Source organism: Mastomys coucha, unplaced genomic scaffold (assembly GCF_008632895.1).
Source record: "Mastomys coucha isolate ucsf_1 unplaced genomic scaffold, UCSF_Mcou_1 pScaffold22, whole genome shotgun sequence".
Classification (NCBI taxonomy): Eukaryota; Metazoa; Chordata; class Mammalia; order Rodentia; family Muridae; genus Mastomys; species Mastomys coucha.
In genome coordinates this window covers 64,546,965-64,561,752 of record NW_022196905.1, presented here as the reverse complement: position 1 = coordinate 64,561,752, position 14,788 = coordinate 64,546,965, and the positions used below count along the sequence as shown (strand labels likewise).

The window sequence follows — 14,788 nt, the reverse complement described above, 5'->3', positions numbered from 1 at the left end:
AGACTTTGCTACAAGCTTGACCTGAAGGAGTCATTGAAAATCTGATGGGAATAGCTCAGGACTGGAAAAACCCTTTTGAGAAAATGAGCCTGTCTGGTATCAGCTCTGTTCTTAGTGGAATTTGGTATAAATGGCTTACAAGTGCCCTTAACATGATGCAGTTCAAAAGCTATCAGCTGTGTCACATCAGATTGGAAATGGGCTTGCTAGGACTTTAGGTCCCAAAGATGTTCAAAGCAGCAAAACCTAAAAGGCCTCATAATGCTAAATAATACAATAAGATCTCCAAGAGGAAGATAAATATGATTTTGATGTATCTTGGCAGCACCATATCTGTCATTATTACTGAATGCAGAATTCAATGTAGGGATGTAAAATAAAAATGGATGTTACCATTTGAGGGTTGAAAGGCACTAAACTGAAACAAGGCTCATGTAATCAATTCACCTGAGGAAAAACAGAACACACCAAAAGATGGATCAAATGTGAGTCCTTACAAGGCAGTCACAGCCTGATGAGCATTTCAGAGGGGAGAAGTGTGGGGTGATGAATTAAATTCTAAGGCTATCACCCAGAGGGGTTGCTTTGAAGATGAGACATCGGCTATGCTCACTGATGTGACTCTCTGTAGTGTGTTTCAGCATGCAGCAAAGGCTCTAGGACTTGGCTTTACTCATTTGCTTTACTAGGTTCTTCAGTTCTTTCAGTCTTTTCCTCAAAACACTGTTTTGGTAATTACAGACGATCCACTCAGTAGCATGGCAAGAGACTATTTTCCCAGTAGACTTACTAAGGAAACAACTGCTTCAGAGTCGCAGTAACTTCATTTCTCCTATACGAATCACCAGAGCTTTGATCAACTTCCACAGAAGAGATGAATAATCCAATAAAAAATGCATATGATTAACCTTCCTTAACTTCCTTAAAAAGAATGGAATAAAAAAATCTTTTTAAAATCATATTTTCACTGAGAAAACCTCATGGGTCAGCTATATGTGTGCATATTTCCAAGCCAAAAGGAGATTCAAATCACAGTCAAAGCCTTTTGGAAAATAGGAAAGTATATTAAACATTACTGTGTCCCCAGCAAAATATTTGTAAATAAATTGATTGGATAACAATTTTTGTAAGTTTAGGTTTCATGTTGATGAAATGTAAGATTAAATAATGTGTATCATTAAATCACGATGACATATTGATCCTTTAACATGAAATTTAAAAATGTATATTGCAGGACACTTATTTTAAGAGCAAAACGTTGAAGATAAATAAAAATTGGATTTATTCACCCAACCATGAATAATGTTATGAAAACAGTGATGAGGTGGTAAGAGTCAATCAACATTTTATTTGCATTTATCTTGAGCTATCATCTTTCTTGTTTAGCTTCTACGACTCATTTTTAGTTCTGTTCCCATACTGAAAACTGGCTGGGGTTTTGAATCTACTAATCTACTAAGATCAGCCCAACAATCTGCCTTTTGCAGAACAGGGCTCTTAGAGGAGGAAAGCCTTTAAGGTAGTGAGTGTGATATTTATTCCAAGGAAGACTACACTGAGTTTGGACGTGTACTCAATAAAAAAGAAAAAAAAAAAAGTAATTTTCTTGATCTATTTTCTAAACAAGTGGAAATTGTCCTTTGAATTATTTGCTTGTATTTACTGTAATTGTCCATAATACATGATACTTAATTCAGTGGAGAAATATATTTATCAATGCAGAGGCACAAAATCTCAATGGTGATTCTGCTATTATGGAGGCCATCCTCTAGAAGGCCGAAATATTGCCTGGGTTTTTGTTCTTCCCCTCACTTAGGGCATACAGCTCACTTCAACAATGGTTAGCATTTTAAGAGTCTCCCACTTACAGTCTGACGTGCCTGTCTACCCCAATCCTTTTACTTTCTCTGTATTGTTCTATGATACACCCACCATTCAGGGACTTCCACATAGTAAAGTATATATTAGAAAATTCCCTTTTGTGGATCACTGGTAGTCTTTGAAGTAGGTCAATTGAATCCATTAATAGTAAACAATATAAAAAGCTTACAATCCATTTCCTGGGGGATTAGTCCTAAAGATTTATCATTTAATCGTTTTTATTTAGAAGAAGAACAAGGTAGGAGAAGAGACCAGTGGAATAATTTCATATTTGGATACTTTTATAATGTTTAGTTTCGAAATGCTGGATTTGAAAATGATCATCTTTATTATTGGCAATCCCTAATATAGTTCAATACCGAACTAGATGTTTCGAAAATTGGCCAGTTAGTGTTTGGAGATTATGAGGAGAAAAATTATGTATCACAAAAATGATCTACAATGCACACAACATGGTAAGACATAGCTTTTCATAACTCATTTTGACATTGGGTTTTGCATGCTGTGCATCCTATTTGTCATAGAATTTTAAAATATTTTTCAGAGATTTTCATGTGCCCTCAAAATATCTTTATAATTATAAACAATATCTGGTATTAAAAACACCCAAGGTATAGGATTCTCATTATTCTTTAGATATAAAGAGCAGAGAAGTATAAAGGAACTTTTCATGCTAAATATAGACATCAAACCATTTTGTCTCAGCAGAAGATATCAGATTCCACAAAGTAAATGTAAGGGTAGAATAAAATATCAGATTTCACATAGTAAATGTAAAGGTGTCAAATACAGTTTTGCACCAGGTTATCAACAGCTGAGGAAAGCTAGACTGCTGAAAGATAAGGATGTGATTGTTAAACCTTCCACATCTAGAACTTAACCCTAAGGTCAATAGCTCATAGCAATGCCTCCTCAGTTTTTCTGTGCACACAGAAAAGAGGGACATTTATGTTGACTGAATTAGTACTTTCCTCTAGGATAAATGAGATTCAGGTCCAAAATTGTTATTGTTTTACTAGATACAACATACAAGGTAACTGACCAGTTAGTAATATGAACATCAGTATTAAGTCATCCTTAGTAGATATCACATTTTCTATTTGTGTGCCAAAGAGAAAACATACCATTTATTCCATTTACTTTAAACCCAATTTTCTCCTGCAAACCCTATTGCACTTTTTCTATGAGAGAAGCTTTATGTCTACTGGATTTGACAATAATAATAATAATAATAATAATAATAATAATAATAATAAATAATGTTCTACATTAAAGCAGAACAAGGTTTCAAAGACGATGGAATATGATTAGTTTTTGATTATTTTAGTAAATCCTTGTTAGGAACTGCACACATAAAACAACTACAGAACCTCAGTCTACTGTCAGCTCTCTTGGTCATGTATTGCACACAAATGCAACCATGGAAATCTAAGGGGCTCTTTGAAATACGTTAAAAGTTTTATTTTTCCTTTATTCTTTTGTAATGCAAGCTTCCACATGACCTGTAAATTATTTATCTCAACACATTGGGTGGACAAACAGCCAATATTTTGAGCGAACCTCCAGTGGCACACCTCATAGTTCATACAGTATTATTATTATTATTATTATTATTACTATTATTATTATTATTATTATTATTATTATTTGGCCTTCTCTGTGTCTAATCAGATTGTTTCTGCTGGTAATTCCTTGTATACAAGGGACGTGTTTTTTTTTTTTTCTCTCTCAAAAGATCTGTGCATGCCTGAGAGAACTCAGGTTGTTTAGTCAAGCATGATTTCCACTAATAAAACCACATAGATATTTCCACAACAGATTCTCCTGGCCGATTTGTTCAATGAACCTGCTGCTACATGCAGGTCAGCGATGAATAGGTTTTTGAAAGAGAAAGGACCCATCTGCACAGAAATGAATGCTTTGTTCTCTAAATAGAAAGTTCAGGCACCATGAAGCATCCCATGAAACCTTGGTCTTCTTTGACTTCATAGGCTCTATATAAAACTGTACTTCAAGTGAGTCAGCAGTCCCTCATGGGTAAGCTGTGTGCATTCTCTTCAGAGGCTGGTTGATAACTATTGTGTATCACTGTTAAATGCTGGGCTGTGGATTGTGTGGCCTCCTGTTTCTGCTCTCCTGTTTGCCTTTACCTTTTATCCCTCTTTTACCTATTTGTCACAATACCATCATCATTTTCTACAAGAAACATATATAACCTTGCATATATGTACATTTGTCCTTGAGATTCTGGTTAAGGTCACTGTTAGGTGTACTACTGTAAAACAGCAATACTAATAATAAAAAGACTTGTAGTGATCATTAACTTTTGGTAATTTCACTTTGATAATTTGGACTATTATTAAATCATAACCTTACTTTTCCACAGAGAACATTTTTTCCTCTTGAGTGTGTACTTAGACTCACTTCCAATTCCTCTTAACAAATGAGGGGGAATGTGGGTTTATTCTGGTGAGTTTGTTATGATGTAGTGAGGCACAATGAGAAAGGAGATGGTGACAGATTGCAATAAGTACATTTACTATGTACATGTCCTCAGAAGCAGCTCAATGTTTCAAGTAAGCACACGTCACACCCATATGTATGGGAAGGATACTTTTTCAGAAGAATATACCAGTTGAGTTGTTTTATACAGTAGCAAATTGGCACGTTGAGCCTAAGCACTAAATATGGTAGAAATAATGAGTCTGGCTCTTTCTGAAGGCTTAGTATTTTGTATGAGAGTGTCACATTTAATACTTTACTTTATTTAACTTCAGCATCCCAGAACATACATTAAATGACAAAAGTAATACTAACCCTAACTCGAGGGATCACATTCTATAAAAATCTCAAAAACTGAAAGTTTTTCTTTTTTTCTTACTGAATATAGATTCTTCTCTCATATAGTACATCTCTACCACAGTTTTTCCACCCTTCACTCCTCCCAGCTTCCCCCCACCTTCTATGTCCTCTGGTCCACTCTCCTTCCTTTACTCCAACAGAAAGGAGCAGGCTTTCAAAAGATGACAGCCAAACAGGACAGAACAAGATGCAATAAAACAAGAGAAAAGCCCTGTTACTGAAATGAGACAAGATAGCCCAATAGGAGAAAAGAGTCCTAAAAGCAGGCCAAAGAATTAGAGATACACTTCCTCCCACTGTTAGAAGTCCCACAAAATCCCCAAGACAAAGTCCATAACATAAAACTAACAGAAGAATTAGTGTGCCAGCATCATAACAAAAATCACATCCTTTCTCATGGGATTCGAGGATCCATTAGGGACTCAATGAGAAAAACCCCAGATTCTTCATATCATTTTGCCTCTATGCCTAATTATGGTTGCACATAGAAAATTAGAAATGTAAATCTGTTCTCTAAGATCAAACCTCATGGTCTCACAAGTTATTTTCCAACTATTCCTGCCTTCTCTTCTCCATTTGCCTTCTTGGTTTATCTCAGTCAGTGTAGAGTTGATAAAGATCATACTGCTAAGACAGCTCAAATTGTCCCAATCCCTGTCCTGTGTTCCTGTGAGATAATCTACATAGCAACATTCATTCCTTCAATTCATCACTAGTCTTAAGTCTTCAGGGCTCAGATTCACAACAAACCTGTCCAATTTTGTGCGTGCTTCTCTTTTTCTTCCTTGACTATATTTGATATAAACGATAAATATGGTAAGACAGAGATTGGTTACTATTGTCTGTCTTCATAGACAACTCAACACACAACTTCCTTTGCAGCCACCTGAAATGTGGGGGTCAGAGAAGACCAAATACAGACTCTGATGTAAAGTTCTGAGAAACACAGCATCTGTTACTCTAGCAGACGCAAATGAAGTTCTGACACTGAGGGAGGGCTCAAGTTTAAGACAGCTTGGAGATAGTGTCTTACAAAAAAGAACACTGAAAAAGAGCTCATGAATTTTTTTCTTTAGAGTTTATTTCATGGACCATTGAGATAATGGCTATTACTATTTTTTCTTTGATTTTATTCTTTTGAAATTTAACCCTTTTCCAATTTCATTGAGAGTAGGACTTGGAATAAAAAGCTATGACTATTATTTTCTTTTCTCCATAGAAAAGGATAGGACTAGAGCTAGAATTTAGATGAAACGGTAGGTGTAAAAGGTACATAATAAATTGATCAGTGTTATAAATAAATTGGTCAGTTCTTTTTTGTTATACTCAATAGCATATATTTTGTTATATAAGATATTTCATATTTATATAAGATAGTTCATATGTATGCACACAAATATACATGTATTCATATATATGCATATACATATACACACATATATATGAACACCTGCACACACATGCATGTGCACAACACACACACACACACAAATAACCTATTGTTCTTAACTTTTTGAAGTTTATAAGATAAAAATTCCCTTTAAAAGACTTATAATGTCCTTCAGAGCTCTCAAGGACTAAAATACCAACCAAAGAGTACACATGGAGGGGTCCATGGCTCCAACTGCATATGTAGCAGAGGATAGCATTGTCAGGCATCAATGGAAGGAGAGGTCCTTGGACCTGTGAAGATGATCCAGTGTAGGGGAATGCCGGGGCAGGGAGGCAGGAGTGTGGGGGAGGGTGGGGATGGGAAACACCCTCATAGAAGCAGGGGGATGGAGGATGGAATAGAGGGTTTTAGGGTGGACCAGGAAGGGGGATAACATTTGAAATGTAAATAAATAAAATATCCAATAAAAAAGACATAATCTAAATCTTATCCTGAGAATGCATATGATGATTCATATTCAGCCTAAGGCAAGCTTATTTTTCTTTTAATAGAAGAATAGGTATAGAATTTGAAAACACTAGGCATCTAAAACAGACCAAGAGACAAAGGCTAGCTATGAGACAGTGTAAATGAAAGACTACTTTCATTTGTGCAAGAATTACTGATCTTTAAGTAGTAATGGATTTCAGGCCTGTACAAAATGTGTCCTTCAGTGTCTAGTAACATAGTCCAACCCTGTGATCATATTTTGTCTTTCTTTCTACATCTCTGATTCTGCTTTGGTGAGTCCCTTTTAACTTCAGATTAGCAAAAAAATAAGTCATCCCATTTGGGGCATGCAATTAATATTCTGAACATTTCTTATACAAAGTGCATGCTTGTGTAAATGGAATCTGCTCAGTTACCACTTGAGTGTCTTCTATACCATGACAGGTCATTAAAAAGTCTACTACTGAGTGCTTTCAATCTCAGCTCAACAAACAGATGCATTAACCGAGGACATTTAATTCCAACCTATAATTAAATTTGCCACTCTGAAATTATTTTCTCCATTTTAGGTTAACCATTATTTCCAAACATTTTGAAGTTCTTCTAAACCTTCTAGGTTCCAAATTGTATGCTACAGACACATACACACACACACACACACACACACACACACACACACACACACACACAAACACACACACATGTATATCACCTTTATTCTATAAATAATTAAATATTTTTTAGTTATAGAGGTGTAAAAGAGAGTCCTCCTAAGTCTTGGTTAATTTAAAAACATGTTGGTTAAAAAAGACATTAAATACACATTAGGAAATGCCCTCACACCACCCTTTAGTTGAAAAAATGATGACTCTAGTTGTCCATGTCATAGTTTAAGTTTATCACTGTATATGAAAAAAAACGGAACCACTTTTATATTACTATATCAGGTATAAATTGTAATTTTAAAACTTTTAAACATATTGTCTAGCTAACACTTCTAAAAGCAAAACTACATTTTTCTATGCTTTTCATATCTCAAAAATCAGAGGCTGAATTCACTCAGGATTTTTCACAGTCCTCAGGTACTGTACCTACACCTATTGCTCTTCCGAAAACCACGGCACATCAAAGCACAACTAAGCAGTGTATGAGAAAGAAAACATCCAAGAGGGCTCTGGGGACTCATCCAGGAGAGTATGGGGAGTCAGCAGGCAGCGTGAAACACAAGCCATCCTGCAGCCTGCCACTGAGTGATTGCTGAAGTTTCCAGACTCAATGTGGTGTAGACATGCTCTCTCTCCCTTATCTTCTCTGTCTCGGTTTTCAAGCTCCTCCCTCTTTAAGATAAGCATAACTTGTATACTCAAGCACCCTTTTATATGTGTATGGACCAGTAAATGACCAGTAAAGTCATTAAATCAAGAATAATTTATATCTCAAATGAAGAAAAGTTTTCTCATTGTTTCTGTATAACATTGTGAAGTTTTTTGTCTTTTGTTTGTTTTTGTTTTGTTTTTGTTTTAAGACAGGATCTCATTTGCCTCAGGCTAACCTCAATCTTGCTATGTCATAGAGGGTGACCTTAAACTTTTGATTCATTTGCCTCTATTTCCTGAGTGCTGGAATTATACCACTGTATGTTTTCCCACTGGGTTTGTATGATAATCTAAATCAAATCCAAAGCTTCAATCATACAAGGCAAGCACTCTATGAATTGAACTATACTTTAAGCCTATGTATGGGAAGTCTTTTTTTTTTTATTATTTTATTTATTTACATTTCAAATGTTATCTCCCTTCCCAGTTAAATTTCTATCCCCTCCCACGTTTCCCCTGAGGGTGCTCCCCCACCCACCCTCTCCCGCCTCAGCACCCTAGCATTAATCAATATGAAGAAATTCCTTCAGTATAAAATAATAATAAAATATGATTCCAGAACTCAAGGTGTTTAGAGCTTAGCAAGACACAAAACTAATGCATAAGAAGTTGTCAGTAAATAGTAGGAGTCTAATTTCTAGAACTCCGAGGGAACTGCAGTGTTCCAGGTTTGTCAGCTGTGTTTCTGAATCTACAGTTTTAAGGACAGAGCTGTTTCTCCTTTAAGAACCTAGAACCCAAGATCTCTAGCTGCCTACAGTGGTAGCTGCTGCTTGTTGGTGATTCCATCACTAAGACTGTACCCTCCAGCTGAATAGGTGTTCATCACACACAGTAATGCTTTCTTCCCAGAGACAGCCTAAGCCACAGGAATGACTCATGTTTAGTTGTAGGAATAAATGTCAAAGAATACTGAATGTCTGTGCGTTTCAGGTCATTCTGAAGGATTGTACTATCCCAAGAGATGCCCTTGCGATTGGTTATACCTTTGCAGAAACTACATCTTAGTTCAGCTCCTTCAGTCTCTCGTGTCTTTCTATTTGGTAACACTGTCCTTATTTTATCCCAATAAATCGCTTCCAATAACATGGTCCAGTAAATATATCATGAATTCCAATCTTAAGGCCCTAATGAAACCCTGTCTGTGTCCATTCCTCTCTGCTTCTTACATTTTTTTTCTCTGATTTCCACCAGAATTAATGGGCCATACCAAGCTTACTATAGCCCTAGCTCCCAGTTTTATCTTCTATTGCCTTCTCTGAATATCTCAACACAGGATTCTTTTGCCACTTTGATTTACCTCCTCAATTCACCTTTTCATTATGAATCTTCATGTCATCATATCAGTTATTTATGAACTACCTATTCATTCCAATCTAAGCCTTGGGCACATGGAATACACTTGGAAGGAGAGGGCTTAATTCTCAGGAACAAAGGTAGTACACTGCATTTTTTGTTTCCCCCAGGACAGATAAATGAAGTTAAATGTGGATTCACTGGATGTTCTGAATGCTAATCTACAATTGACTGGATGCACTGCCTGAAAGATCCATCAGTGAGAGTAAAAGAGGAAGGTGAAGGATCAAGCAGAAAGGTGGAAGGCACAGATGAAAACAGAAGAATTTCCATAGACAACAAAGGCTAACAACAAGATCTGTGCCTGTGGTGAGTTTAAAATTTTGCTCCTGAATTCTTCACTTAAGCAGCTCTGGTAAGTGTATCTGAAGGCACACTGTGAGCTCAGTAAAACTTGCACAGACAAAATCTTGTTGATAGGTTCAGAGAAGACAACAGAAGATAAAACTGGGAGCCAGGACTACAGTAAGCTTGGTATGTGCCATTAATTCTGGTGGAAATCAGAGAAAAAATGTGAAAAAAATCTTGTCTGTGGGCAAGTTCTACTGTGCAAAACTATTTTAAATTAATGTTCTCCATGTAGATTTTGCAAGTAGTAAGATCTTTTCTCATTACACTATTGCAGATGAATACACTATTCATCTGCAGTAAATTCCTTTTATCTCTGTAGAATCAAGCTAAAGAGTTGCTTCATTTCTATTGTTATTGTTTCAAGGTAGATTTTGCAAGTAGTAAGATCTTTTCTCATTACACATATGTGTGTGAGCAGCAGCAGCAGCAGCAGCAGCAGCAGTAGTAGTGGAGTAGTAGTAGTAGTAGTAGTAGTAGTAATAGTAGTAGTAGATAAATGGTAGACAGTTGACAATATTATGATATGTTCTGGTTTGTTTTTGTTAACTTGACAGAAAGTATAGTCACACCTTGGGAAAGGAAAGCTCAATTGAGTAATTGCCTCCATTGGGTTAGCTTTTGACTATATCAGTGCCCACGTTCTCAATTGCTAATTGATGCTAGAAGGACTAGCCTACTGTGGCTGGTGTTATCCTTAGGGTGGTACAGCTGGGCTACAAAAAAAGTATCTGAGTTCCAGAGGGAACAAGCCAGTAAGCAGCATTCCTCCAAGGTCCCTGTTTCAGTTCCTGCCTCCAGGTTCCTGGCTGAAGTTTCAGTCCTGGCTTTCTTCCACTATAGACTGTAATATTATATTAAAAAAATTATATCCTACCCCCAAGTTGTTGATGGTCAGTGTATTATCACAGCAACAAAAAAACAAACTAGGTCAATGCATACTCGCCATACTATATGATATTTACTCATAAGTTTGCAGAGTAGACAAAAGGTTTTGTGGGAAATCAGAAGACAAATTATATCTTACTACCATGATCATGCCAACGAACAGCCTCAAGTGAAGCTTTCACTGATTACGTTCTTTGCTTCCTTTGCTTATTTGAAAAGAAAGAGATCCAACCCTATTCAGTCTCTACAGAGAACCAGACCTTTCTTCCCATATTGTGGTTTGTTTGTTACATATAACTGCATATTTGCTACCCTTCTTGAGAATTACCTAATTCAGCCCTACCTCTTCATCATGCCTTGTAAAGACTTTAGTGTTTCCCCCGGGACTAAGGGAAATGTCCAGAGTTACCTCTGCTTCTGATTTTTTATTGTTTCCCATGTTCCATGCTGACCCACATATGGAACTCAGAACCAAAGTATTTGTATCGGCAACAAACTTCTCTGAAGAAATGGAGAGGTAATGGTGCCCTAGGTCATATGAATAAAAATAAATTAGATCAAATAATAAAAGCATGCTTATGGTGTAGCTACTCTACTGCAGAGTATTTGATGATAATTTTAACCTCTTTCTTAGTTATTCAGCTGTGAGATCTGTCTGCCTTCTCTCTTGGTTTCTTCATTTCTATTTCATCCTCCATTTCTCATATATTATTAAGCACAGAATTACAGCAGTTTACCAGTTTTAGTATTATGTCATTTTATATTTCCAAGGACTCCTCTACTTTTCTTATAAATAAAAAGGAGTTATTGTATATGTCCTTTGGTTAAACTCAATTGGAAGTCATAGAAACCTCAGTCTTCCCTGGCTTCCTACCTCCCATCCTCAGGGTAGGAATGAATAGCCCTAAAGGGTATTATAGTAATAAAAACATATCTTCTTCTGAGAGAGAGAAGAAGATTCAAGTGAACTTAGATGTTACTCTTTTTCTACTTTCTTCACACAAAGACACAAGGAAATTATCAGAAAGAATATACACAAGGCCAAAACCAGAACCCATGGTGGGCAAGTGACAGCCCATTTGTTTTCCATCATTTTGCTTTGCTAGAGTGTAGGCTAACCAATGGAATCAAATCCTTACTGTGTTAAGGATACATGTGAAGGAAAATGATGACAGATCAGGAACTGTCCATGGTGTCTGACTCAATGTTGTAATTGGAGTTTGTTTCTTATTTATGTTAGAAAGAATATGAGAGGTCAGGAACAGAGTGATAAAGTTGATGTTTGTTTTTAATAAACTTTAGAATGCAAAGGAGAAAATAAGAGAAAGACATTCTTTCTTGTAGTGACAAAGACCCTACATATAGCAGTCCATTAATGAACAAGCATCCAAAAAAGATGGTAATCAAATATCTATCAATTTTATGCATCAGCGTTATTATCCATTTCTCCTAGAAAAAATTAAATTGGAATTTGTTTTCTACAAACCTTAGAGACTTCTATTTAGAAGTGTGTGTGTGTGTGTGTATGTGTGTGTGTGTGTGTGAGAGAGAGAGAGAGAGACAGAGACAGAGACAGAGAGACAGAGAAAGAGAGAGATTCACCCTTTCTGTGACTAGATGATACAGTATTTCTATTCTACTAAGTCTTCAATAAGATCAGAAGTTAAATGAGTTCAGAAGTTACAAAATAATATACTGGTCTGATGATTTCAATTATGAATGTCATTTTGAAATTACAAATTTTCATACCTCAGTGAAACCCACAATGCATTATGCCTAAAATTATAACTTTCCCTTGAGCTTACTTTGTATTATCCTGTCTTCCATTCTTAAGACCTTAGCATACCCTTGAACCAAAGGCAATAGAATTCTGATATTCCACATGCATGTGTGCCAGAACTTGTGTGGAATTGATTCTCATGGTGAGTGCATATACACAGCTTAGTATGTCCTTGATAAAGTGCCAACTGTCACTGAGGACACATTACAATCTTCAGCTAGGATGGTGGGACACAATGATGTCCACCGGAGAGTATTATATTTTACTTAGCACCAAAAAGGGTAATTGTAAAAGACTGTAATGGCTTTAGCTGAGTTGACTCTTCTCTTCAATAGCTCAACTCTTTTCAACCCTTTATCTTTAAAAATAAGTAGCTGTATATTTCAAGAAAGTTTTCTTCTCCTCTTCTGAACTATGGTCTGCAACTGAATTCTACCTTATAAATACACTATTCATCTGCAGTAAATTCCTTTTATCTCTGTAGAATCAAGCTAAAGAGTTGCTTCATTTCTATTGTTATTGTTTCAAGGTAAAATAGAGTTTTCAATGTATATTCTTCTATGAGCATGGAAATAAAACAACTCTGCTATAAATTACATGAGAATAATAACCTACTATTTTATCATCAGTAAACTCTCTGCATTTGTAATACAGTTTTCCCGTTCTGAGAGGATAGTGATGGGGTGATTGGGCCTTTATATACTCCTATGTTAGGTTTTGCACATTGTACACTGGAAAAATACGCAGAAAGGCTAAATATCCCCAACTCTTCCTCTCCTGTGTCTAGAAATGGCTGGTCTGATTAGTCTCTATATTTTCCCTCAAAAAATAGCAGGCATGCTTCTCTCCTGGCTTGGCTGCTGAGTGGCCCACTTAGGGAACTCCAGTGCAAAGCACTGGTGCAAATTTTGAGTTAAAAAAAACAACCGATTTTGAATTTTGTATGTTTTTTTTCCTTGGACTCAAACAAATCACTCATGAAATCAAAGCCGACCAGAGAAATGTCAAATTTATGGATCACAACATCAATAATACAAAGATAAAAACATGAACCTCGGCTTTAGCACATACCCCTCTCTTCCATGAGAGTCTTGTTTTTTTATGTGTTGGGTCAAGAATAGATTAAGAGGGAAAGCATTCCTGGGCCAAAACTGGAGCAAGAACAGTAAGAGCTGTTTTCTAGTTTGGGTTTAATCTCTATTCTAAACTTGCATCTCTGAGGTGGGAATACCTGGCCCTTTGTTTTAGAGAAACGACAAAGGCTCCTGTTTTAAAATAGTATAATCCAGATCAGAGTGGCCTTTGAAATAGAAGAGGAAGTCTGACTCTCAAGTCAAACATGCTAGAGGTTTAAGCTCAACTGGTCAAAAATAATGCTTTCTGAACTGTGTTTGATCTGAAAATGGAGAATTTAAATATACCTATTGCAGGCTGCTCTCATAAAAACTGATATAAAAGAGATATCCTGATGCCTGATATGGGAGCATATTCATCATAGCTGAACAGCCATTTCTACTCTGAACACTAAAGGTTTTCTTTTTCTTGTCTTAAATACAGAAGCATGTACAGAGTTGAAGTGACTATGTCAGACTTAAATTCAGTAAATCTGATTCAGTTTTCTCTTTGTGTGAAACACTTACCAGTCACAGACCCAAGGTCTTTTCTCCATTGGGTTCCCATGCCACTTAAGACTTTAACAACTTCTATGTCTCCTCTAACCTAGTTACCCTCAAACTCAGTAAGATGGTTATGTTAATGTCTGAACTATGTTGAATGGTATGCACTGTAAGGTTAAAAAGCTGCTTGTTCCAGAAAGAAGCTGGATTATTGACCACTCACATGAGTACCTCGTCTCTACCTAGGAACATATGAACATTGTGGAAGAAAATGATCTTTTATTATATATCGTAGTGTAGGTGATGAAAATGTGTATCTTTTCAAGATTCTAATTTTCATTTGTAACTATCAAACAAGTTGCAGAACTCGATATTTATCTATTAGAAGCAATAGTAAAGACATTTTCTTTCTGATCTTGCTTTTGCCTTTGTACAGAACTTCCCTGTACAGCCAAGTAGGGCAGATATAATTATCTTTTCTTCTTCCAAAGCTTTCTAAAGATGAATACTTCTCCAGGTCCTCCTAGTAGCTACTTCCAGCACTGTTTCATTATAGTCAAGATGCTCTTCCTTGCGCCCAATCTAATCTTTCATTTTTCCTTCAGGTAATGCTTCTTTCACAAAAGGAATCAAATTCATTTTATTTTCCTGCATATAACTAGCCACTGATGCCTCATATTTTGCACATAATAGTTGCAGGGTGACTTAAATCTGCAAACAGATAAAGTATTTCCATAAAATTGAAGACATTGGCCAAGCTACTTTTTAATGGATATATATTTGATTATTATCAAAATAA

The 14,788-nt window shown here is 36.1% G+C and overlaps 1 protein-coding gene and 2 long non-coding RNA genes across 8 annotated transcripts in view; 1 reads left to right on the top strand and 2 right to left on the bottom strand.

Moving 5' to 3' along the window:
• Gabrb1 (gamma-aminobutyric acid type A receptor beta1 subunit) overlaps window positions 1-14,788 on the bottom strand; it is a 432,240-nt gene that overhangs the window by 402,991 nt on the left and 14,461 nt on the right. The window lies entirely within an intron of this gene.
• The window catches only part of LOC116071174, an 89,320-nt gene that overhangs the window by 61,190 nt on the left and 13,342 nt on the right, over window positions 1-14,788 (top strand). For all 3 annotated transcript variants that reach the window (XR_004110747.1, XR_004110746.1, XR_004110748.1), the window contains one exon: window positions 9,468-9,666. This is a non-coding gene — a long non-coding RNA (uncharacterized LOC116071174). The remainder of the gene's footprint in view (window positions 1-9,467; window positions 9,667-14,788) is intronic.
• The window catches only part of LOC116071173, a 57,977-nt gene that overhangs the window by 35,412 nt on the left and 7,777 nt on the right, over window positions 1-14,788 (bottom strand). The gene's annotated exons all lie outside the window — the stretch shown is intronic.